General features: G+C 33.6%; 1 long non-coding RNA gene across 1 annotated transcript; it reads right to left on the bottom strand.

Annotated features, from left to right (window-relative positions):
• Positions 1-8,605: 8,605 nt before the first annotated feature.
• LOC112772053 (uncharacterized) lies at positions 8,606-10,320 on the bottom strand. The gene is made up of 2 exons (XR_003187329.3): positions 9,141-10,320; positions 8,606-8,831 (listed from the first exon to the last, which is right to left on the bottom strand). It is a non-coding gene; the product is annotated as an uncharacterized lncRNA (long non-coding RNA).
• Positions 10,321-24,025: the final 13,705 nt, after the last annotated feature.

Below are 24,025 nucleotides of genomic sequence, written 5' to 3'. Positions count from 1 at the left end.
TAAAACTTACCATTTTCGCCTCTAAAAGTTCATCACTAGTCGGTCAAAAGATTCAAACTCAAGTTACGTTTACAATCAAAATATATCCTAGCTATTTCTTACGATTTGCATCGTCGTGTGAATTTTCAAAAGGTACTTTAATTTTATTGAATTTTTTTCCTGGTTTAGATTCTTGACTTTGATTTTTTTTTCTGATTTTTTAAAGGATATTTCTGATCCTTTTTAATTGATTCATAAAAATATATATTAACTGATTCACTCCATTTAAATTTTTATTGAATCTAATCTAATTACTATCCTTGTTTTTATTTTTTCGAGGGTAGTCACTGATTTGAAATTTGGCCACGTTTTTTTTGCCACGTTTGAAAAGCGTGGCCATGGAGAAAAATCGGCACGCTTGAAAAGCATGGCTAGTTTGTCTTCCAATAGTCACATTTTTAAAGCGTATCTATATCATGTGTTTATTTTGGTACCCTACAAAAGCGTGCTGATAAAGTTCCCTCGCCCAAAATTTAGTTTCCCACCCATTTGTGTCCACACTTTACATTTTTTTTTCAAAGTTTTCAGTTTTAACGCTAAAAGTGATAACAATAGCATACTTTACTTTGTTTTCAGTTTTAACACCTTACCTTAATTTACTTTGTTTTCAAATTCACTTTTAACCCTAAAAGTGATGCCGCGCCATCATGTCCATCTTCATCGCACCCAGCCCTCAATGAGCGTCGCACAGCCTTCATCGTCATATTCCTCATTGAGCGTCGCACGACCCTCAATCACCGTCACACAACCCCTCATCTAACCTTCGCACCCGGCCCTCTCTCTATTTCTCAACCCTCGGACCAAACCCTCGCACTATCAACGCAACCCAAGTTGGATTCGGAACCCTCAATCGTTTGCCCTCTCTCTGTCGCACCATCAACGCATCAACGTGCCCTCCTACTCCCTCAGCGGTCTCTCTCTCGCAAACCCTCGTTGGGTTCGGAGCTCTCAGTCATTGCTGTCTCTCCCTCAATCAGCACCGTAAACACTGGTATGTCTTTCTTCCCTAACTTCGGAATTGGAATAGCGATTGCGATTGCATGATTTATTGAATCTGAAAATTTTTTTATTTCATATATAATTTATAGGGGAATATTTTTTTTGTATGTTTCAGGACCATTTATTATAAACCATAATAAAATTGTATTAGGAAATAAAAAGAAGTGGTCAATTTGAATTATACCTCTTTCGATTTGACTAGATCATTTTTTTAAAAGATTTGATATTCGTATAATAAAATATATTAATTTATTCACTCCATATAAATTTTCATTGAATCTAACCTAATCATGATTCCTGGTTTTGTTTTTTTGCCGTTGAATTATCAAAACAGTGTGCCAAAAAAGATATAAAATCCACCATTCTCACCCCTAAAATTTTATCATTACTGGGTTAAAAAAATCAAACTCAAATCACGTTTGCAAACAAAATAAACCTTAGCCATTTTTTACAATTTGCATTATTGTGCGAATTTTCACAAAGTACTATAATCTTATTAAATTTCTTTCATGTCGTAGATTCATGAGTTTGATTTTTTTTTTCAGGAGTTTTATAGCATATTTTTTATCCTTATTAATTCATTCATATAAACAATATAATAAGTGATTCACTCCATACAAATTTTATTGAATCTAACCTAATAACTATTCCTATTTTTATTTTTTCGTCGCTAAATTATGAAATCCGTGTGCCAAAAGGGTTTTAAAATCCACCGTTTTTGTCTATAAAATTTCATTACTGTTAGATAAAAAAACTCAAACTCAAATCACGTTTACTGTAAAAATATATTTTAGGCATTTCTTACGATTTGTATTATTGTGCGAATTTTTACAAGGTACTTTAATCTTATTGAATTTCTTTTATGGCTTAGTTTCATGAGTTCGATTTTTTTCTTTCTGGATTTTTAAAAGATATTTCTTATCCTTATTAATTGATTCACTCCATATAAATTTTTATTGAATCTAGCCTAACTAATATCTCTTTTTTGTTTTTCACCAGTGAATTATCAAATCAGTGTGTCAAAAGGATTATAAAACTTACCATTTTCGCCTCTAAAAGTTCATCACTCGTCGGTCAAAAGATTCAAACTCAAGTTACGTTTACAATCAAAATATATCCTAGCTATTTCTTACGATTTGCAACGTCGTGTGAATTTTCAAAAGGTACTTTAATTTTATTGAATTTTTTTTCTGGTTCAGATTCTTGACTTTGATTTTTTTTCTGCTTTTTTAAAGGATATTTCTGATCCTTTTTAATTGATTCATAAAAATATATATTAACTGATTCACTCTATTTAAATTTTTATTGAATCTAATCTAATTACTATCCCTATTTTTATTTTTTTGAGGGTGGTCACTGATTTGAAATTTGGCCACGTTTTTTTTTTTGCCACGTTTGAAAAGCGTGGCCATGGAGAAAAACCGGCACGCTTGAAAAGCATTGCTAGTTTGTCTTCCAATAGTCACCTTTTTAAAGCGTGTCTATATCCTGTGTTTATTTTGGTACCCTACAAAAGCGTGCTGATAAAGTTCCCTCGCCCAAAATTTAGTTTCCCACCCATTTGTGTCCACACTCTACTTTCTTTTTTTTTCAAAGTTTTCAGGTTTAACGCTAAAAGTGATAACAAGAGCATAATTTACTTTGTTTTCAGTTTTAACACCTTACCTTAATTTACTTTGTTTTCAAATTCACTTTTAACCCTAAAAGTGAAGTCGCGCCATCATGTTCATCTTCATCGCACCAAGCCCTCAATGACCGTCGCACAGCCTTCATCTTCATCTTCCTCATTGAGCGTCGCACGACCCTCAATCACCGTCACAAAACCCATCATCTAACCTTCGCACCCGGCCCTCTCTCTATTTCTCAACCCTCGAACCAAACCCTCGCACTATCAACGCAACCCTAGTTGGATTCGGAACCCTCAATCGTTCGCCCTCTCTCTGTCGCACCATCAACGCATCGACGTGCCCTCCTACTCCCTCAGCGGTCTCTCTCTCGCAAACCCTCATTGGGTTCGAAGCTCTCAGTCATTGCTGTCTCTCTCTCAATCGGCACCGTAAACACTGGTATGTCTTTCTTCCCTAACTTCGGAATTGGAATAGCGATTGCGATTGCATGATTTATTGAATCTGAAAATTTTTTTATTTCATATATAATTTATAGGAGAAGATTTTTTTTGTATGTTTCAGGACCATTTATTATAAACCATAATAAAATCGTATTAGGAAATAAAAAGAAGTGGTCAATTTGAATTATACCTCTTTCGATTTGGCCACGTTTTTTTTTTTTTGCCACGTTTGAAAAGCGTGGCCATGGAGAAAAACCGGCACGCTTGAAAAGCATTGCTAGTTTGTCTTCCAATAGTCACCTTTTTAAAGCGTGTCTATATCCTGTGTTTATTTTGGTACCCTACAAAAGCGTGCTGATAAAGTTCCCTCGCCCAAAATTTAGTTTCCCACCCATTTGTGTCCACACTCTACTTTCTTTTTTTTTCAAAGTTTTCAGGTTTAACGCTAAAAGTGATAACAAGAGCATAATTTACTTTGTTTTCAGTTTTAACACCTTACCTTAATTTACTTTGTTTTCAAATTCACTTTTAACCCTAAAAGTGAAGTCGCGCCATCATGTTCATCTTCATCGCACCAAGCCCTCAATGACCGTCGCACAGCCTTCATCTTCATCTTCCTCATTGAGCGTCGCACGACCCTCAATCACCGTCACAAAACCCATCATCTAACCTTCGCACCCGGCCCTCTCTCTATTTCTCAACCCTCGAACCAAACCCTCGCACTATCAACGCAACCCTAGTTGGATTCGGAACCCTCAATCGTTCGCCCTCTCTCTGTCGCACCATCAACGCATCGACGTGCCCTCCTACTCCCTCAGCGGTCTCTCTCTCGCAAACCCTCATTGGGTTCGAAGCTCTCAGTCATTGCTGTCTCTCTCTCAATCGGCACCGTAAACACTGGTATGTCTTTCTTCCCTAACTTCGGAATTGGAATAGCGATTGCGATTGCATGATTTATTGAATCTGAAAATTTTTTTATTTCATATATAATTTATAGGAGAAGATTTTTTTTGTATGTTTCAGGACCATTTATTATAAACCATAATAAAATCGTATTAGGAAATAAAAAGAAGTGGTCAATTTGAATTATACCTCTTTCGATTTGACTAGATCATTTTTTTTAAAAAGATTTGATATTCGTATAATAAAATATATTAATTTATTCACTCCATATAAATTTTCATTGAATCTAAACTAATCATTATTTCTGATTTTGTTTTTTTGCCGTTGAATTATCAAAACAGTGTGCCAAAAAGATATAAAATCCACCATTTTCACCCCTAAAATTTTATCATTACTAGGTTAAAAAAATCAAACTCAAATCATGTTTGCAATCAAAATATACCTTAGCCATTTTTTACAATTTGCATCATTGTGCGAATTTTCACAAAGTATTATAATCTTATTAAATTTCTTTCATGACGTAGATTCATGAGTTTGATTTTTTTTTTTCAGGATTCTTATAGCATATTTTTTATCCTTATTAATTGATTCATATAAACAATATATTAAGTGATTCACTCCATACAAATTTTATTGAATCTAACCTAATCGCTATTCCTGTTTTTATTTTTTCGTCGCTAAATTATGAAATCCGTGTGCCAAAAGGGTTTTAAAATCCACCGTTTTTGTCTATAAAATTTCATCACTGTTAGATAAAAAAAACTCAAACTCAAATCACGTTTACAATAAAAATATATTTTAGGCATTTCTTACGATTTGTATTATTGTGCGAATTTTTACAAGGTACTTTAATCTTATTGAATTTCTTTCATGGCTTAGTTTCATGAGTTCTATTTTTTTTTCTTTTTGGATTTTTAAAAGATATTTCTTATCCTTATTAATTGATTCACTCCATATAAATTTTTATTGAATCTAGCCTAACTACTATCTCTTTTTTGTTTTTCACCACTGAATTATCAAATCAGTGTGTCAAAAGTATTTTAAAACTTACCATTTTCGCCTCTAAAATTTCTTCACCACTAGGTCAAAAGAATCAAACTCAAATCAGGTTTACAGTCAAAATATATCTGGCTATTTCTTACAATTTGTATCATCGTGCGAATTTTCACAAGGTACTTTAATCTTATTAAATTTCTTTCATGACTTAAATTCTTGAGTTTGATTTGTTTTTTCTTTCAAGTTTTTTAAAGGATATTTCTGATCCTTATTAATTGATTCTTAAAAAAATATATTAATTAATTCACTCCATTTAAATTTTTATTGAATCTATCCTAATCAATATCCCTATTTTTATTTTTTCACCGCTAAATTATCAAATCAGCGTACTAAAAGAGTTTTAAACCTACCATTTTCGTCTAAAAAATTTCAACACTGCTAGGTCAAAAAAATTATACTCAAATCACATTTACATTCAAAATATATCTTAGCCATTTCTTACGATTTGTATCGTTGTGTGAATTTTCACAAGTACTTTAATCTTATTCAATTTCTTTCATCGCTTTGATTCATGAGTTCGATTTTTTTTTTCTGGATTTTTAAAGGATATTTCTTATCCTTATTAATTGATTCATATAAAAAAATATATTAATTGATTCACTCCATATAAATTTTTATTGAATCTAACCTAATCATTATCTCTGTTTTTGTTATTCTGCCGCTGGATTTTCAAAACTGTGTGCCAAAAGGGTTATAATACCCATTGTTTTTGCCCCTAAAATTTCATCACTGCTGGGTCAAAATCAAACTTAAATTCTGTTTGCAATCAAAATATATCTTAGCCATTTCTTATGATTTGTATCATTGTGCAAATTTTCACAAGGTAATTTAATTTTATTGAATTTCTTTCATGGCTTAGATAGATGTGTTTTTTTTTTTTTCTTTTTGGATTTTTAAAAGATATTTTTTATCCTTTTTAATTGATTCATATAAAAAATATATATTAACCGATTCACTCCATATAAATTTTCATTGATTCTAACCTAACCACTATCCGTGTTTTTGTTTTTCTGTCACTGAATTATCAAATCATTGTGCCAAAAGAGTTTTAAAACCAACCATTTTTTTTTCTAAAATTTTATCACTGTTGGATCAAAAAAATCAAACTCAAATCACGTTTACAGTCAAAATATATCCTAACTATTTCTTACGCTTTGCATCATCGTGTGAATTTTCACAAGGTAGTTTAATCTTATTGAATTTCTTTCATGGCTTAGATTCTTGAGTTCGATTTTCTTTTTTTCTGGGTTTTTAAAGGATATTTCTCATCCTTATTAATTGATTCATAAGAAAATATATTAATTGATTCTCTCCATATAAATTTTCATTGAATCTAACCTAATCTCTATCCTTAGTTTTTGTTTTTCCGCCGCTAAATTATCAAAACAGTGTGCCAAAAGGGTTATAAACCCACTATTTTTGCCCCCTAAAATTTCATCACTGTTGGATCAAAAAATCAAACTTAAATCCCTTTGCAATGAAAATATATCTAAGTAATTTTTAACGATTTGCATCATTGTGAAAATTTTTACAAAGTACTTTAATCTTATTGAATTTCTTTCACGGCTTAGATTGATCAGTTCGATTTTTTTTCTCTTTCTAGATTTTGAAAGGATATTTCATATCTTTTTAATTGATTCATATAAAAAATATATATTAATTGATTCACTCCATTTAAATTTTCATTGAATCTAATTTAGTCAACATCCCTGTTTTTGTTTTTCCGCCGCTGAATTATCAAAACAGCGTGCTAAAAGAGTTTTAAAATCCACCAAACTCGCTTCTAAAATTTCATCACTGCTTGGTCAAAATGATCATATTCAAATCACGATTACAGTCACAATATATCCTAACAATTTTTTACAATTTGCATCGTCGTGTGAATTTTCACAAGGTACTTTGATCTTATTGAATTTCTTTCATGGCTTAGATTCTTGAGTTCCATTTTTCTTTCTTTCTGGGTTTTTAAAGGATATTTCTCATCCTTATTAATTGATTCATAAAAAGATATATTAATTGATTCTCTCCATATAAATTCTCGCTGAATCTAACCTAATCACTATCCCTGTTTTTGTTTTTCTGTCGCAAAATTATCAAATCAATGTGCCCAAAGGGTTTTAAAACCCACCATTTTCACCTCTAAAATGTTATCATTGTTGGGTCAAAAAAATCAAACTCAAACACATTTACAGTCAAAATATATCTTAGCCATTTCTTACGATTTGCATCGTTGTGCAAATTTTCACAAGATATATTTTACCTTATTAAATATCTTTCATGACTTAGATTCATGAGTTCGATTTTTTTTTCTGGGTTTTTAAAGGATATTTCTTATCCTTTTTAATTGATTCATATAAAAAATATATATTAATTATTTCACTCCTTATAAATTTTCATTGAATTTAATCTAATCACTATTCCTGTTTTTGTTTTTCCGCCACTGAATTATCAAAATAGTGTGCCAAAAGGGTTATAAAACCCACCATTTTCGCCTCTAAAATTTCACCATTGCTGGATCAAAAAAAATCAAACTCAAATTATGTTTACAGTCATAATATATCTTAGCCATTTTTTACTATTTGCATCGTCGTGTGAAATTTCACAAAGCACTTTAATCTTATTGAATTTCTTTCATTGCTTAAATTCTTGAGTTCGATTTTTCTTTCTTTCTGGATTTTTAAAGGATATTTCTCATCCTTATTATAAAAAATAGTGAGTAATCACCTTTCTAAATGATTCAATTTATTATCGGTCATCTTTGTTGGTTGATCATGATTTGTTGAAAAAATATAAATTGCCTAATTCACAAATTTATGTTATAGTTTTATGTCTATTTTGATGACGATACCCTTGTGGTGTTTGAATTTCATTAAGAATTTTATCAAAGACAAAAATTTTGAGCAATAGTATGCAGTTGTAAAAAGCTAAAACACGCATACCAAAAAAAAAAAAAAAAAAAAGCTAAGACACGTCTTGAATAGGAATTTATAGATATGCTGGCTTCTTATATTTTAGCTAGAGTAATCCGTAATTATGTATTTGTTTTTTCGTGATCATGTTATTATGTTGATTTGATAGGAAGAAATTTTGATGAAAGAAGTGGACCAATTGAACGGTTGAAATTGTCTCAAATGCTGACACAAATGTGATTACAACATTTGCTTGTAATATATTTGGGCTAGAGTTGTCTCGTGATTTTATATTGGATCGTTTAAGAATTTGATTATATGAAATGGCCTTGTAGGGAGAAAAAGAGGGTGATAAATTTTATGGGTAAAAGGTAACAGGAGCAATTACTAAAGGCTATGCTTCTATATGACAAATCTTGAAACACTAGTTAAAATTTTAGAATCCATTGCTATTGATGATACTACAAAATTTTTATATAAGATGTATCCCTTGCCCAAATATGCTACCACCGTAAGAGAATAGAGATTATTTATACAAGTTAGTTAATATAGAAAATACTCGTATGTCTATAATCCAAGTTATTCACATTTATTAATTTATTTACTAGAGGATCTATTTTATGCACCAATATACTCCAAATAGTTTTCAAATTTTGAGTAATATTGTAGGAGACCTTGCCAAATGAAAAAAGGGAAGAAAATAACAAAGAAAGACACCATATCAAATGAGGAACGACAAAAAAAGTTACGTCCTGAAATCTCCAAGAGGGAGAAGAAAATGAAGACAAATGATAAAGGCGCTCGTGCAAAGAAAAAACCTCATTGGTCTTCAAAGTTTCCATCTCTCTGCCATTTCACTGAAAGTAATAACAATGCCGAAGGTGAAACCATCAATTTGCCTCCAAACACCGAGTCAAAAGATATATTGAATACAAAGTGTGAAGGAGATGGAAAATCACTAAAGGAGATGGATGACAAAGAAATATAACCTCTTATCAATCTTTTCTCTCTTCGTATTTTTTCTTGTAGTTTGGAATCTTTACATAATTATTCTATCCGTATTTCTATCTAATGGTGAGATGATGTTCAAACAAAATTTGTGGTGAATAATTATAATTTCTAAGTTCATTTTCAAATAGAAAGATTTAAAGCACTATTAAATTTACCATCTCGAACACTTTTTCGCAGCTTCATCCCTCATGATGAGTTTTTCTAGTCATCTTTGTCTTCTTCATACAACTTCTCATCAAGCAATAGTGTTCTGTGCCTCTATGTTTCTCACTCTCTTAGCCTCTGATTTACTCTTCTTTTGTGGTCCAATTCTCATTAGACTCACTCTAACTCTCCTACAAACAAAACTTTGTGGCCCAGAGAAGCTTTGTTCATCATCCTCACCAGATTGAACTTGCAAAGTCTTCACATTTGAATTGGGTTGTCTGGGTTACATAATACACCCTGCTTCATCACTTATATATCTTATGGGATTTATGTTAGCTATTCACCATACAGGAGTTCCACCATTTCTATTATTTGATATAGCGGAAGCACACTGAACCATACCTTGTGAATCCCACTTATTTAACCTTCACCATAAAAATCCTCCCTCCAATCTTCAACCATACATCCCCTTGCATTTTTCTTATCAAACACATATCTATAAGAACATTTTCCTGAGCTGAAAGAGTAATAATCTTCCTATGTTATACATTCTAGCCAGACTCTTATACAAGCATAAACATAAACACTAATTGTTCTTTCTTCTTCCTAGACAGATCAATATCATTTATTCTCCCTGTCAAACAGAACAGATTGAACATCTCCTTCTTGGAGATATTCCGCACCAAAATCCCAACATGATGAAAGATTAATGTTCTACCCTTTTAAAACTGATCTACAAATTCTTTGAATTAGAAAGGCAATGGCAAATTGATAGCTACAAGGGTGAACCAGCATTACATATTTGTGATATAAGTAACACTTACCTGTGTATCATGGACAAGGATACCATCAATTCTTCCTTATTTTGAAACAAAATATGCAAATGTCAGAGAATAAGCATTGCTAATTAAACTTCATTTTCAAGTTGCTATTCTTTTAACAAAGTTAAATCTCACCTTCAAATTTAAAACACAAATACTGGAGAGTGAGCATTGCCTAATGAATTCAAAAAGAATGCATAAAAAAGAAAACCATCCAATTTAACAGTGTGATTTTATAAATCAACAGAGAGTGTTATTTTACCCAACCCGCGGACAAAACCCATTCGTGCTTCAAAAAATTTCAGATTTATGAAACCAGATCGTTTTTCTTTTAATTCTCAAAATATCCAAATTCATAAATCTCAAACAAAAGCAATTCACCTTGTCACCATTGGAGCAACTGTGGAAGAAGGGCAAAATACACACTTACCGAGATCTAAAAGAGTTTCTGATGAGAAGAAATCGAAGAGACGCGGAACGACAACACGAACAAAGGCTCAGCAAAACAGAGCTTCTGGTTAGGGAAGCATTGAGAAGGTGGTTTTGAGATTTGCGGGTTTAGGTTTTCATTTTCAGAGGATTAACAACTTATTATGGGATTTATAGAACTCCGGCATATTAGAAACAAAAACCCCTCTAAATTGATCTCCAAAAAGCGAGAAGGGAAAAAGGGATTCTCTCAGTAATTTTACACGGACTCTCCGGCAAAATAGAATCTTTTTCGTAGTGAGTCTTTTAAATTGACATTTTTTTTTTTGTCGAAGTTGTTATGATAAGGATGACAAGGTAGATCGTCATTTCATTACGAGGAGTATTAGGGGATAGCATTTTTTGTGTTTTGTAATCATTAATTGGTCATCAATAGTCTTTTTAACGGTGTAAGATTACATCTAATGGTGGGAGATCACTCATTTTTCTTTTGATAGTTAAGTGCTGGCCAAAAAACACAAAAATTGCTAGCCTCCTAGACTTTTTCATTCATTATTCTCAAAAAAATATATATATTTAATGGAGTTTGAAATAATAACTCTGCGCATATATATATTTCTGTTAATTATACACTCTAAAAATATATAAATTTTTTCTTTTTTTATATTTTTTCGTGAGTCTTAAGTTACAATAAATATATATATATATATATATATATATATATATATATATATATATATATAACACTCGTAAATATATGCATTAACTTTATTATTATATTGAGATAATTATATTAGTGAATATCAATACTAGAGTTTTTATTTATTTTTTTATTTTATATTTATTATATTTCTTTATTTATTTATTTTACAACACGTTATTAACACGGGATTCTGATCAAAATTTAAAAAGACTTAAGATAATAAATTTTCATTATATTGAAACTCTCTCATCTTAAATTTAATGCTCTTAATATATCTGGAAACAACTATTTATCATGGATACTAGATGTCGAAATACATATTGATTCAATTGTAGTAGTTCCAATTGCTTAGCCTGTCTCACGGAGTTCGAGAAGTATTTCTTGTAAAATTCCTCTCTGAACCTCTCCCAGGTGATAACCTCATCTCCATTCCGTTGTTGCAGCATACGGTGAGCTCTTTGCCGCCAATGTTGTGCTTCCCCATTCAACTGATATGCAGCAAATTCTACTAACTAATTTTCTGGTATATGTTGTGCTTGCATTACCCTTTCTATCGCCTCGAACCAGTTATCGGCTTCCATAGAATTAGTTGAACCCTTTAAAATTGGGGGGATTGACCTTAGAAAGGTTGCCAGTGTCATCGGACCTCCTTCAGCTGAGTTTTCTCCAGCTCCGCTACCATTGCCATTCATTCACTCCATGGCCTGGTTAGTAGCCGCAATATCCGTGTGCATAGCGTTCACAAGAGTGGTCATAGCAGCCAAGAGCGTGGCTTGGTTATCCATCGTTGCATCTCCCTTATTCTCTCCCTGCATACGGGTTCGACCACGTCTACAAGTCGTCATTCGAATCCTATCCACATCAAACAAGTGATATCAAGGTGATCAGTCTTAATATCTCAAGTTAAGTGTTTCAAATTCCCAAAAGTATACTCATGAACTTCATGCTAAACATATCAATTAGATATTCTAAATAGTACAGACACAATTCAAAGTATGCGTTGAAGCATAAGCAATCCATCCCTCAAGCTCACGAGGACGAACTGCTCTGATACCATAATATCATATCTAAATTTTCAAATTATGATTCTAAATTTTTTTTTTCATGACGTGTAAGACCCCAGATTTTGAAAATTAAATAATAAATTATTTATGATTTATTTTATTTATTCGAAAGCATATTTTCAGAAACTTTTGTATTGATTGAGTACTTTTAAAAACTTTTGTATTGATTGAATACTTTTAATTATTGATTTAAAGTTTTAGTGATTTAAAAACAATGAGAATTTTATATGCGCTAATTTGAATAATTAGATTTTGAACTTTATTTTATAATTAAAAAAAATTAATTTGATTATCTCTAATTAATGAATTAGAGTCTTTATTTAAAAAATAAATTATAAATTGATAATTAAATAGTAGCGCGCTCTGTCGCCACTGCTGGAGGCTGCGCCGTCGTCGTTCATGGTGAGTTAATCGTGCCTAGCTACCATAACCACCACCTTTGAATTTTATTTGCTCTATAACAACCCTCTGTGTGCTTCTGATGTTCCTGGCTTCACTGTATTTGTTGGAATTGTCACAGCTGAAGCTTGTCATTCGAGAAGGCAAGCTGTTGCGTCCTTGTGTTTATTCTGACACCGAATTCCCCTATCGTTGTATTCTGATGGAACTGTCGAAGTTATGGTTGCTGTGAGCGGGATTAGAATTGGTGCTACTACCGCCATCTCGGTTTACCGCTGGTGCTATGAATTTAAAGTAAGCGGATTTAACGTGGTTAATTCTTGCGGGTACAGCTAATCTAGGAAGGGGATTTGTTTTGAAAAATAAATGTTTTAAGTTATGAATGCCAATAAAATTAAATGAGTAACTGCAAATGGTTTATGGTTGATTTGTGTGAATAATTGTTGGGATTGAGTTGAATAATGGTTGTAGTTGGTGATTGGTTTAATGATTTAATGTAGTAATTATTGACGATGTTGTGTATTTTGAAGTTATACTTGCTGCTAGTACTTGTTGTTGATTTTGTGTATGGAATGTTGCTATGGCTGCTGGAAATTGATTTGATGAATCAGAACTTGAGATATAAAATTGTGATATATTGAATTAAGAGTTCTTGGGTAACTTTGGTTAGTCAGAAGAAAGTTAGAAATGTGGTTTTAGATGAATCCTAGGCTTGAATATAGGATTTGGTATGTGAGGTTGTTGGAAATACTTTATGCAGAATTTCTGCAGAAATCTGCATAATTGGCAGCAGAACGAATGACTTTTTCGGAGCAGTCCAGACCTAATTTTTACATGAAATTATTTTTCTGTAAAACTTTAGTGTGTCTTGAATATTCCATAAAAAGTTCAGAAAATTTGGCCAAGTGGTTTGGAAGATATGATTTTTTGAAGTTTAGTGGTTGCTGCAGATTTTTTTAGTTTTCTGGTTCTGCAGTACCAACTTCCAGATGCTATAACTTTTAATTTAAACAGAATTTTGAGTTGATTTCAAAAGGATTTTAAAGATCTATTAGTCTATTTTAAGTGAGTACAAGTTTCATGTTCATATCTATTTTGTAGACTTAGATAAGTCACTTGGAAGGTCGGTTGTTTGCTGGAAACTCTGAACTGGTTTATGAAAACAGAGCTCCGCTTCCAATTGATAATTAATTAATCAAATGAAGTGATATGAACCTAAAACTTGTGGATTCTGAAACTTAGGTATGTTGACTGTAATCTCACCAAAATTTAGAAGTAATGGATTAGAATTGAATTTATTATAGATTTATCAAAACTAGGGCTGCTTGCTGTATTTTTTCTGAATTCTCTTTAGTGCAACAGCAAATTTTATTAAGTTGGCTATCTAATTCAATTCTAATCTAAACATGGTAAAACTTGGCTTAGACCCAAAGGATATATCCAAATTTGGTAGAATGTATGAACTTAGTTAATCAAAGGTGTGTAAGTTATCCCTAGGATACATTTAAAGTTAAATGGTGATGCGGAGGTACGCCTAGTTTCATGGTGATGTGGAGGTACACTTAGCTACTTGGTGATGCGGAGGTGTGCTTAGTTGTAAGGCGATGCGGAGGCATAATGGAAAGGAAAGAAAGTGAGAAATAAAGGATGGAAAAGATACTTAAAGGGAAAGAAAAAGAATGAGGAACTAGGAAAGAAAGTGTAATTGATATTGTATGTTCGAATGGGCCTTTGTGCCGAGTGCTAATGCGGAAGTGCCCGCCTAACTGATAGCCTAAGATTGCTAATGCGGGGATGTCCGCCTAACTGATAGCATATTGTATGTTTAAATGGGCCTTTATGCCAAACTGCTAATGCGAAAGTGCCCGCCTAACGGATAGCCTAAGGTTTCTAATGCGGGAATGTTCGCCTAACTGATAGTACTATTTCTTACTGTGATGCACATTATGATGAGGCCTAACTGACACAGTAAAGGAACCATATTCGGGGTTCACTCTGAGTAACGTCGGGTTGCGGGTAGACAACCGACGCATGAGCTCATGGCCTGCGCTAGGAACAGGCATGCATCATTTTGTTTGCGCATTTACATTTGATTGTGTTTGCTTTATTTTGTTTATTTGTGATTGTGTTGTTGTTTTGGTGATGTTCCTGTGTGCTTGATGGATATTTTACTTAAGTTGTGGTCTTAATAATGTAGTTAGAAATGTTGTTTATGGATAAGAAATTGTTAATGTGAATGAGATTTTGTTTAGGTAACGTAATTTAAAGAAAGGAATTTAGAACTGTTTTAAGTGGAATTGTTTTTGTGATATGAATTAGCTATTTGTATTTACTCTATTTATTGCGGCGTTCACATTCCATACTGAGAACGCGTGGCTTTGTTCTCACCCCAAAATCTTCCACCCTTTCAGTGACACAGGTTCGGGAACTTAGTATGAACCTACGGGCGATTATGAGTTTTATTTAAGTCTAGTTTATGTATTGAGTTATTTTCATAGAATTCTCTCGCCTTTGTTATTTAAGATTTTATTTTATACAGAGGGATAGGAATTGTATCTGAGTTTCTTTTGAATTCTTTTGTATAATATTTATCATTATTAATAATTAAATGATTATTATTACCTGTGTGCTTTTTTTTGATGAATGATTTTGATTGAAACAATATTTTCCAGCATCCGATAAAATTGACACGCGGTATTGAACTAAAGGCTCAATATTAAATAGTAAATAAGGAAAACAGGTCAGTAACTAATTATTTTGGGTACGATCATGACGTGCTAAAAGTTAGGGTGTTACATTATGGTATCAGAGCAATTCGTTCCTGTTAGAGCCTTGGGAATGGACTGACTATGCTTCATTGCATACTCTGAGTGTCTATCATGCTCAGTGACTTGTTCTGATAACAAGAATTTAGATTTGATATGCATGACTGTCTGATAATTAACGCTATTAGTCTACCATTGCATACCTCATGGTATTAGGTCTGGCCAACTTAATACTAATGATTTCTGTATATGGGAACACTAATGGGTTGTCATGGACGAAATAAAGTTAATAGGCTATGCGAATCACGGGGTTTGGAAACGTTAGAAGTTAAGTTTTAGGGGTTACTTCGTTTCAACATATAATTCTTATTTGTGCCAACGTGGTTTGATGTCAACTCTTCCTTGATTGTTTGTAGTGAAATTCTTTGTTTCGAACTTCCCTCTTAAGAAGTGCTTTGAATTACTTCCGACCATATCTTGTCATTCATAAGATATGATTTCTTTCACATTTGAACAAAACTGAACGTGCCAAACTTTTCGGTGTATTTTGTTATGTTTTTGAAAGTGAAGTTGATGCAAATCTTTTCTATCTTATATCAATTTTTGAGGACGAAAATTTTTATAAGTGGGGTAGGATGTAAGACCCCAGATTTTGAAAATTAAATAATAAATTATTTATGATTTATTTTATTTATTCGAAAGCATATTTTCAGAAATTTTTGTATTGATTGAGTACTTTTAATTATTGATTTAAAGCTTTTGTGATTTAAAAACAATGAGGATTTTATATGCGCTAATTTGAATGATTAGATTTTGAACTTTATTTTATAATTATAAAGAAAATTAATTTGATTATCTTTAATTATTGAATTAGAGTCTTTATTTGAAAAATAAATTGTAAATTGATAATTAAATAGTATTTTTATAGATATTATTATTTGATTAAATTTGATTTCAAATTATTACTCTATTACCTTTAATTTTATTAAAATTAATAAATTATCCAAAATTCCCAATTTTAAACACAAAATCCTAAATTCCCAATTCCAAACCCTAATTTCACTAACCCTAATCCCTTCTACCCAACCCCCCCTCCCCCCCCCCCACACACACACACACGTAACCCTCCTTCACACCCGTTCATCCCCAAATGAGCCACGTTCATTCCCACCGTCACTCACCAACGCTATTCCCTACCCTTCTAACACTCAACACACACCACACACCACACACCACACACAACCAATAAACAAGCATGCACACAGACACATACATAGAGGGATCCGAGAGAGTGAGGGAGCCGCAAGAGGAAGATGCGGAGGGAGGAGCTGCCTCCCGCCGCTGCCGTCAACTCACGCCTAGTCATCGTACGCCACCGCCACTGTCGAGGCTGTTGTCGCCATCATCATCGTGGTGTGTGGGCTTCGCGCAAGGAAAAGAAACAGAACGCGATGGGAGAGGGAGGGGGACCATTCCCGCCGTTGTAGCGCGCTCTGTCGCCACTGCTAGAGGCTGCGCCGCCGTCGTTCATGGTGAGTTAATCGTGCCTAGCTACCATAATCACCACCTCTGAACCTTATTTGCTCTATAACAACCCTCTGTGCGCTTTTGATGTTCCTGGCTTCACTGTATTTGTTGGAATTGTCACAACTGAAGCTTGTCATTCGAGAAGGCAAGCTGTTGTGTCCTTCTCTTTATTCTGACACCGAATTCCCCTATCGTTGTATTCTGATGGAACAATCGAAGTTATGGTTGCTGTGAGCGGGATTAGAATTGGTGCTACTACCGCCATCTCGGTTTGCCGCTGGTGCTGTGAATTTAAAGTAAGCGGATTTAACGTGGTTAATTCTTGCGGGTTTAGCTAATCGAGGTAGGGGATTTGTTTTGAAAAATAAATGTTTTAACTTATGAATACCAATAAAATTAAATGAGTAACTGCAAATGGTTTATGGTTGATTTGTGTGAATAATTGTTGGGATTGAGTTGAATCATGGTTGTAGTTGGTGATTGGTTTAATGATTTAATGTAGTAATTATTGACGATGTTGTGTATTTTGAAGTTATACTTGCTGCTAGTACTTGTTGTTGATTTTGTGTATGGAATGTTGCTATGGCTGCTGGAAATTGATTTGATGAATCAGAACTTGAGATATAAAATTGTGATATATTGAATTAAGAGTTCTTGGGTAACTTTGGTTAGTCAGAAGAAAGTTAGAAATGTGGTTTTAGATGAATCCTAGGCTTGAATATAGGATTTGGTATGTGAGGTTGTTGGAAATACTTTGTGCAGAATTTCTGCAGAAATCTGCATAATTGGCAGCAGAACGAATGACTTTTTCGGAGCATTCCAGACCTAATTTTTATATGAAATTATTTTTCTGTAAAACTTTAGTGTGTCTTGAATATTCCATAGAAAGTTCAGAAAATTTGGCCAAGTGGTTTGGAAGATATGATTTTTTGAAGTTTAGTGGTTGCTGCAGATTGTTTTGGTTTTCTGGTTCTGCAGTACCAAATTCCAGATGCTATAACTTTTAATTTAAACAGAATTTTGAGTTGATTTCAAAAGGATTTTAAAGATCTATTAGTCTATTTTAAGTGAGTACAAGTTTCATGTTCATATCTATTTTGTAGACTTAGATAAGTCACTTGGAAGGTCGGTTGTTTGCTGGAAACTCTGAACTGGTTTATGAAAACAGAGCTCCGCTTCCAATTGATAATTAATTAATCAAATGAAGTGATATGAACCTAAAACTTGTGGATTCTGAAACTTAGGTATGTTGACTGTAATCTCACCAAAATTTAGAAGTAATGGATTAGAATTGAATTTATTATAGATTTATCAAAACTAGGGCTGCTTGCTGTATTTTTTCTGAATTCTCTTTAGTGCAACAGCAAATTTTATTAAGTTGGCTATCTAATTCAATTCTAATCTAAACATGGTAAAGCTTGGCTTAGACCCAAAGGATATGTCCAAATTTGGTAGAATGTATGAACTTAGTTAATCAAAGGTGTGTAAGTTATCCCTAGGATACATTTAAAGTTAAATGGTGATGCGGAGGTACGCCTAGTTTCATGGTGATGTGGAGGTACACTTAGCTACTTGGTGATGCGGAGGTGTGCTTAGTTGTAAGGCGATGCGGAGGCATAATGGAAAGGAAAGAAAGTGAGAAATAAAGGATGGAAAAGATACTTAAAGGGAAAGAAAAAGAATGAGGAACTAGGAAAGAAAGTGTAATTGATATTGTATGTTCGAATGGGCCTTTGTGCCGAGTGCTAATGCGGAAGTGCCCGCCTAACTGATAGCCTAAGATTGCTAATGCGGGGATGTCCGCCTAACTGATAGCATATTGTATGTTTAAATGGGCCTTTATGCCAAACTGCTAATGCGAAAGTGCCCGCCTAACGGATAGCCTAAGGTTTCTAATGCGGGAATGTTCGCCTAACTGATAGTACTATTTCTTACTGTGATGCACATTATGATGAGGCCTAACTGACACAGTAAAGGAACCATATTCGGGGTTCACTCTGAGTAACGTCGGGTTGCGGGTAGACAACCGACGCATGAGCTCATGGCCTGCGCTAGGAACAGGCATGCATCATTTTGTTTGCGCATTTACATTTGATTGTGTTTGCTTTATTTTGTTTATTTGTGATTGTGTTGTTGTTTTGGTGATGTTCCTGTGTGCTTGATGGATATTTTACATAAGTTGTGGTCTTAATAATGTAGTTAGAAATGTTGTTTATGGATAAGAAATTGTTAATGTGAATGAGATTTTGTTTAGGTAACGTGATTTAAAGAAAGGAATTTAGAACTGTTTTAAGTGGAATTGTTTTTGTGATATGAATTAGCTATTTGTATTTACTCTATTTATTGCGGCGTTCACATTCCATACTGAGAACGCGTGGCTTTGTTCTCACCCCAAAATCTTCCACCCTTTCAGTGACACAGGTTCGGGAACTTAGTATGAACCTACGGGCGATTATGAGTTTTATTTAAGTCTAGTTTATGTATTGAGTTATTTTCATAGAATTCCCTCGCCTTTGTTATTTAAGATTTTATTTTATACAGAGGGATAGGAATTGTATCTGAGTTTCTTTTGAATTCTTTTGTATAATATTTATCATTATTAATAATTAAATGATTATTATTACCTGTGTGCTTTTTTTTGATGAATGATTTTGATTGAAACAATATTTTCCAGCATCCGATAAAATTGACACGCGGTATTGAACTAAAGGCTCAATATTAAATAGTAAATAAGGAAAACAGGTCAGTAACTAATTATTTTGGGTACGATCATGACGTGCTAAAAGTTAGGGTGTTACATTATGGTATCAGAGCAATTCGTTCCTGTTAGAGCCTTGGGAATGGACTGACTATGCTTCATTGCATACTCTGAGTGTCTATCATGCTCAGTGACTTGTTCTGATAACAAGAATTTAGATTTGATATGCATGACTGTCTGATAATTAACGCTATTAGTCTACCATTGCATACCTCATGGTATTAGGTCTGGCCAACTTAATACTAATGATTTCTGTATATGGGAACACTAATGGGTTGTCATGGACGAAATAAAGTTAATAGGCTATGCGAATCACGGGGTTTGGAAACGTTAGAAGTTAAGTTTTAGGGGTTACTTCGTTTCAACATATAATTCTTATTTGTGCCAACGTGGTTTGATGTCAACTCTTCCTTGATTGTTTGTAGTGAAATTCTTTGTTTCGAACTTCCCTCTTAAGAAGTGCTTTGAATTACTTCCGACCATATCTTGTCATTCATAAGATATGATTTCTTTCACATTTGAACAAAACTGAACGTGCCAAACTTTTCGGTGTATTTTGTTATGTTTTTGAAAGTGAAGTTGATGCAAATCTTTTCTATCTTATATCAATTTTTGAGGACGAAAATTTTTATAAGTGGGGTAGGATGTAAGACCCCAGATTTTGAAAATTAAATAATAAATTATTTATGATTTATTTTATTTATTCGAAAGCATATTTTCAGAAATTTTTGTATTGATTGAGTACTTTTAATTATTGATTTAAAGCTTTTGTGATTTAAAAACAATGAGGATTTTATATGCGCTAATTTGAATGATTAGATTTTGAACTTTATTTTATAATTATAAAGAAAATTAATTTGATTATCTTTAATTATTGAATTAGAGTCTTTATTTGAAAAATAAATTGTAAATTGATAATTAATAGTATTTTTATAGATATTATTATTTGATTAAATTTGATTTCAAATTATTACTCTATTACCTTTAATTTTATTAAAATTATTAAATTATCCAAAATTCCCAATTTTAAACACAAAATCCTAAATTCCCAATTCCAAACCCTAATTTCACTAACCCTAATCCCTTCTACCCAACCCCCCCCCCCACACACACGTAACCCTCCTTCACACCCGTTCATCCCCAAATGAGCCACGTTCATTCCCACCGTCACTCACCAACGCTATTCCCTACCCTTCTAACACTCAACACACACCACACACCACACACCACACACAACCAATAAACAAGCATGCACACAGACACATACATAGAGGGATCCGAGAGAGTGAGGGAGCCGCAAGAGGAAGATGCGGAGGGAGGAGCTGCCTCCCGCCGCTGCCGTCAACTCACGCCTAGTCATCGTACGCCACCGCCACTGTCGAGGCTGTTGTCGCCATCATCATCGTGGTGTGTGGGCTTCGCGCAAGGAAAAGAAACAGAACGCGATGGGAGAGGGAGGGGGACCATTCCCGCCGTTGTAGCGCGCTCTGTCGCCACTGCTAGAGGCTGCGCCGCCGTCGTTCATGGTGAGTTAATCGTGCCTAGCTACCATAATCACCACCTCTGAACATTATTTGCTCTATAACAACCCTCTGTGCGCTTTTGATGTTCCTGGCTTCACTATATTTGTTGGAATTGTCACAACTGAAGCTTGTCATTTGAGAAGGCAAGCTGTTGTGTCCTTCTCTTTATTCTGACACCGAATTCCCCTATCGTTGTATTCTGATGGAACTATCAAAGTTATGGTTGCTGTGAGCGGGATTAGAATTGGTGCTACTACCGACATCTCGGTTTGCCGCTGGTGCTGTGAATTTAAAGTAAGCGGATTTAACGTGGTTAATTCTTGCGGGTTTAGCTAATCGAGGTAGGGGATTTGTTTTGAAAAATAAATGTTTTAACTTATGAATACCAATAAAATTAAATGAGTAACTGCAAATGGTTTATGGTTGATTTGTGTGAATAATTGTTGGGATTGAGTTGAATCATGGTTGTAGTTGGTGATTGGTTTAATGATTTAATGTAGTAATTATTGACGATGTTGTGTATTTTGAAGTTATACTTGCTGCTAGTACTTGTTGTTGATTTTGTGTATGGAATGTTGCTATGGCTGCTGGAAATTGATTTGATGAATCAGAACTTGAGATATAAAATTGTGATATATTGAATTAAGAGTTCTTGGGTAACTTTGGTTAGTCAGAAGAAAGTTAGAAATGTGGTTTTAGATGAATCCTAGGCTTGAATATAGGATTTGGTATGTGAGGTTGTTGGAAATACTTTGTGCAGAATTTCTGCAGAAATCTGCATAATTGGCAGCAGAACGAATGACTTTTTCGGAGCATTCCAGACCTAATTTTTATATGAAATTATTTTTCTGTAAAACTTTAGTGTGTCTTGAATATTCCATAGAAAGTTCAGAAAATTTGGCCAAGTGGTTTGGAAGATATGATTTTTTGAAGTTTAGTGGTTGCTGCAGATTTTTTTGGTTTTCTGGTTCTGCAGTACCAAATTCCAGATGCTATAACTTTTAATTTAAACAGAATTTTGAGTTGATTTCAAAAGGATTTTAAAGATCTATTAGTCTATTTTAAGTGAGTACAAGTTTCATGTTCATATCTATTTTGTAGACTTAGATAAGTCACTTGGAAGGTCGGTTGTTTGCTGGAAACTTTGAACTGGTTTATGAAAACAGAGCTCCGCTTCCAATTGATAATTAATTAATCAAATGAAGTGATATGAACCTAAAACTTGTGGATTCTGAAACTTAGGTATGTTGACTGTAATCTCACCAAAATTTAGAAGTAATGGATTAGAATTGAATTTATTATAGATTTATCAAAACTAGGGCTGCTTGCTGTATTTTTTCTGAATTCTCTTTAGTGCAACAGCAAATTTTATTAAGTTGGCTATCTAATTCAATTCTAATCTAAACATGGTAAAACTTGGCTTAGACCCAAAGGATATGTCCAAATTTGGTAGAATGTATGAACTTAGTTAATCAAAGGTGTGTAAGTTATCCCTAGGATACATTTAAAGTTAAATGGTGATGCGGAGGTACGCCTAGTTTCATGGTGATGTGGAGGTACACTTAGCTACTTGGTGATGCGGAGGTGTGCTTAGTTGTAAGGCGATGCGGAGGCATAATGGAAAGGAAAGAAAGTGAGAAATAAAGGATGGAAAAGATACTTAAAGGGAAAGAAAAAGAATGAGGAACTAGGAAAGAAAGTGTAATTGATATTGTATGTTCGAATGGGCCTTTGTGCCGAGTGCTAATGCGGAAGTGCCCGCCTAACTGATAGCCTAAGATTGCTAATGCGGGGATGTCCGCCTAATTGATAGCATATTGTATGTTTAAATGGGCATTTATGCCAAACTGCTAATGCGAAAGTGCCCGCCTAACGGATAGCCTAAGGTTTCTAATGCGGGAATGTTCGCCTAACTGATAGTACTATTTCTTACTGTGATGCACATTATGATGAGGCCTAACTGACACAGTAAAGGAACCATATTCGGGGTTCACTCTGAGTAACGTCGGGTTGCGGGTAGACAACCGACGCATGAGCTCATGGCCTGCGCTAGGAACAGGCATGCATCATTTTGTTTGCGCATTTACATTTGATTGTGTTTGCTTTATTTTGTTTATTTGTGATTGTGTTGTTGTTTTGGTGATGTTCATGTGTGCTTGATGGATATTTTACTTGAGTTGTGGTCTTAATAATGTAGTTAGAAATGTTGTTTATGGATAAGAAATTGTTGATGTGAATGAGATTTTGTTTAGGTAACGTGATTTAAAGAAAGGAATTTAGAACTGTTTTAAGTGAAATTGTTTTTGTGATATGAATTAGCTATTTGTATTTACTCTATTTATTGCGGCGTTCACATTCCATACTGAGAACGCGTGGCTTTGTTCTCACCCCAAAATCTTCCACCCTTTCAGTGACACAGGTTCGGGAACTTAGTATAAACCTGCGGGCGATTATGAGTTTTATTTAAGTCTAGTTTATGTATTGAGTTATTTTCATAGAATTCCCTCGCCTTTTTTATTTAAGATTTTATTTTATACAGAGGGATAGGAATTGTATCTGAGTTTCTTTTGAATTCTTTTGTATAATATTTATCATTATTAATAATTAAATGATTATTATTACCTGTGTGCTTTTTTTTTATGAATGATTTTGATTGAAACAATATTTTCCGGCATCCGATAAAATTGAAACGCGGTATTGAACTAAAGGCTCAATATTAAATAGTAAATAAGGAAAACAGGTCAGTAACTAATTGTTTTTGGACGATCATGACGTGCTAAAAGTTAGGGTGTTACATTATGGTATCAGAGCAATTCGTTCCTGTTAGAGCCTTGGGAATAGACTGACTATGCTTCATTGCATACTCTGAGTGTCTATCATGCTCAGTGACTTGTTCTGATAACA

This window comes from Arachis hypogaea, chromosome 18 (assembly GCF_003086295.3).
Source record: "Arachis hypogaea cultivar Tifrunner chromosome 18, arahy.Tifrunner.gnm2.J5K5, whole genome shotgun sequence".
In the NCBI taxonomy this organism is placed as follows: domain Eukaryota; kingdom Viridiplantae; phylum Streptophyta; class Magnoliopsida; order Fabales; family Fabaceae; genus Arachis; species Arachis hypogaea.
This window is presented reverse-complemented; position numbering and strand designations above follow the sequence as displayed.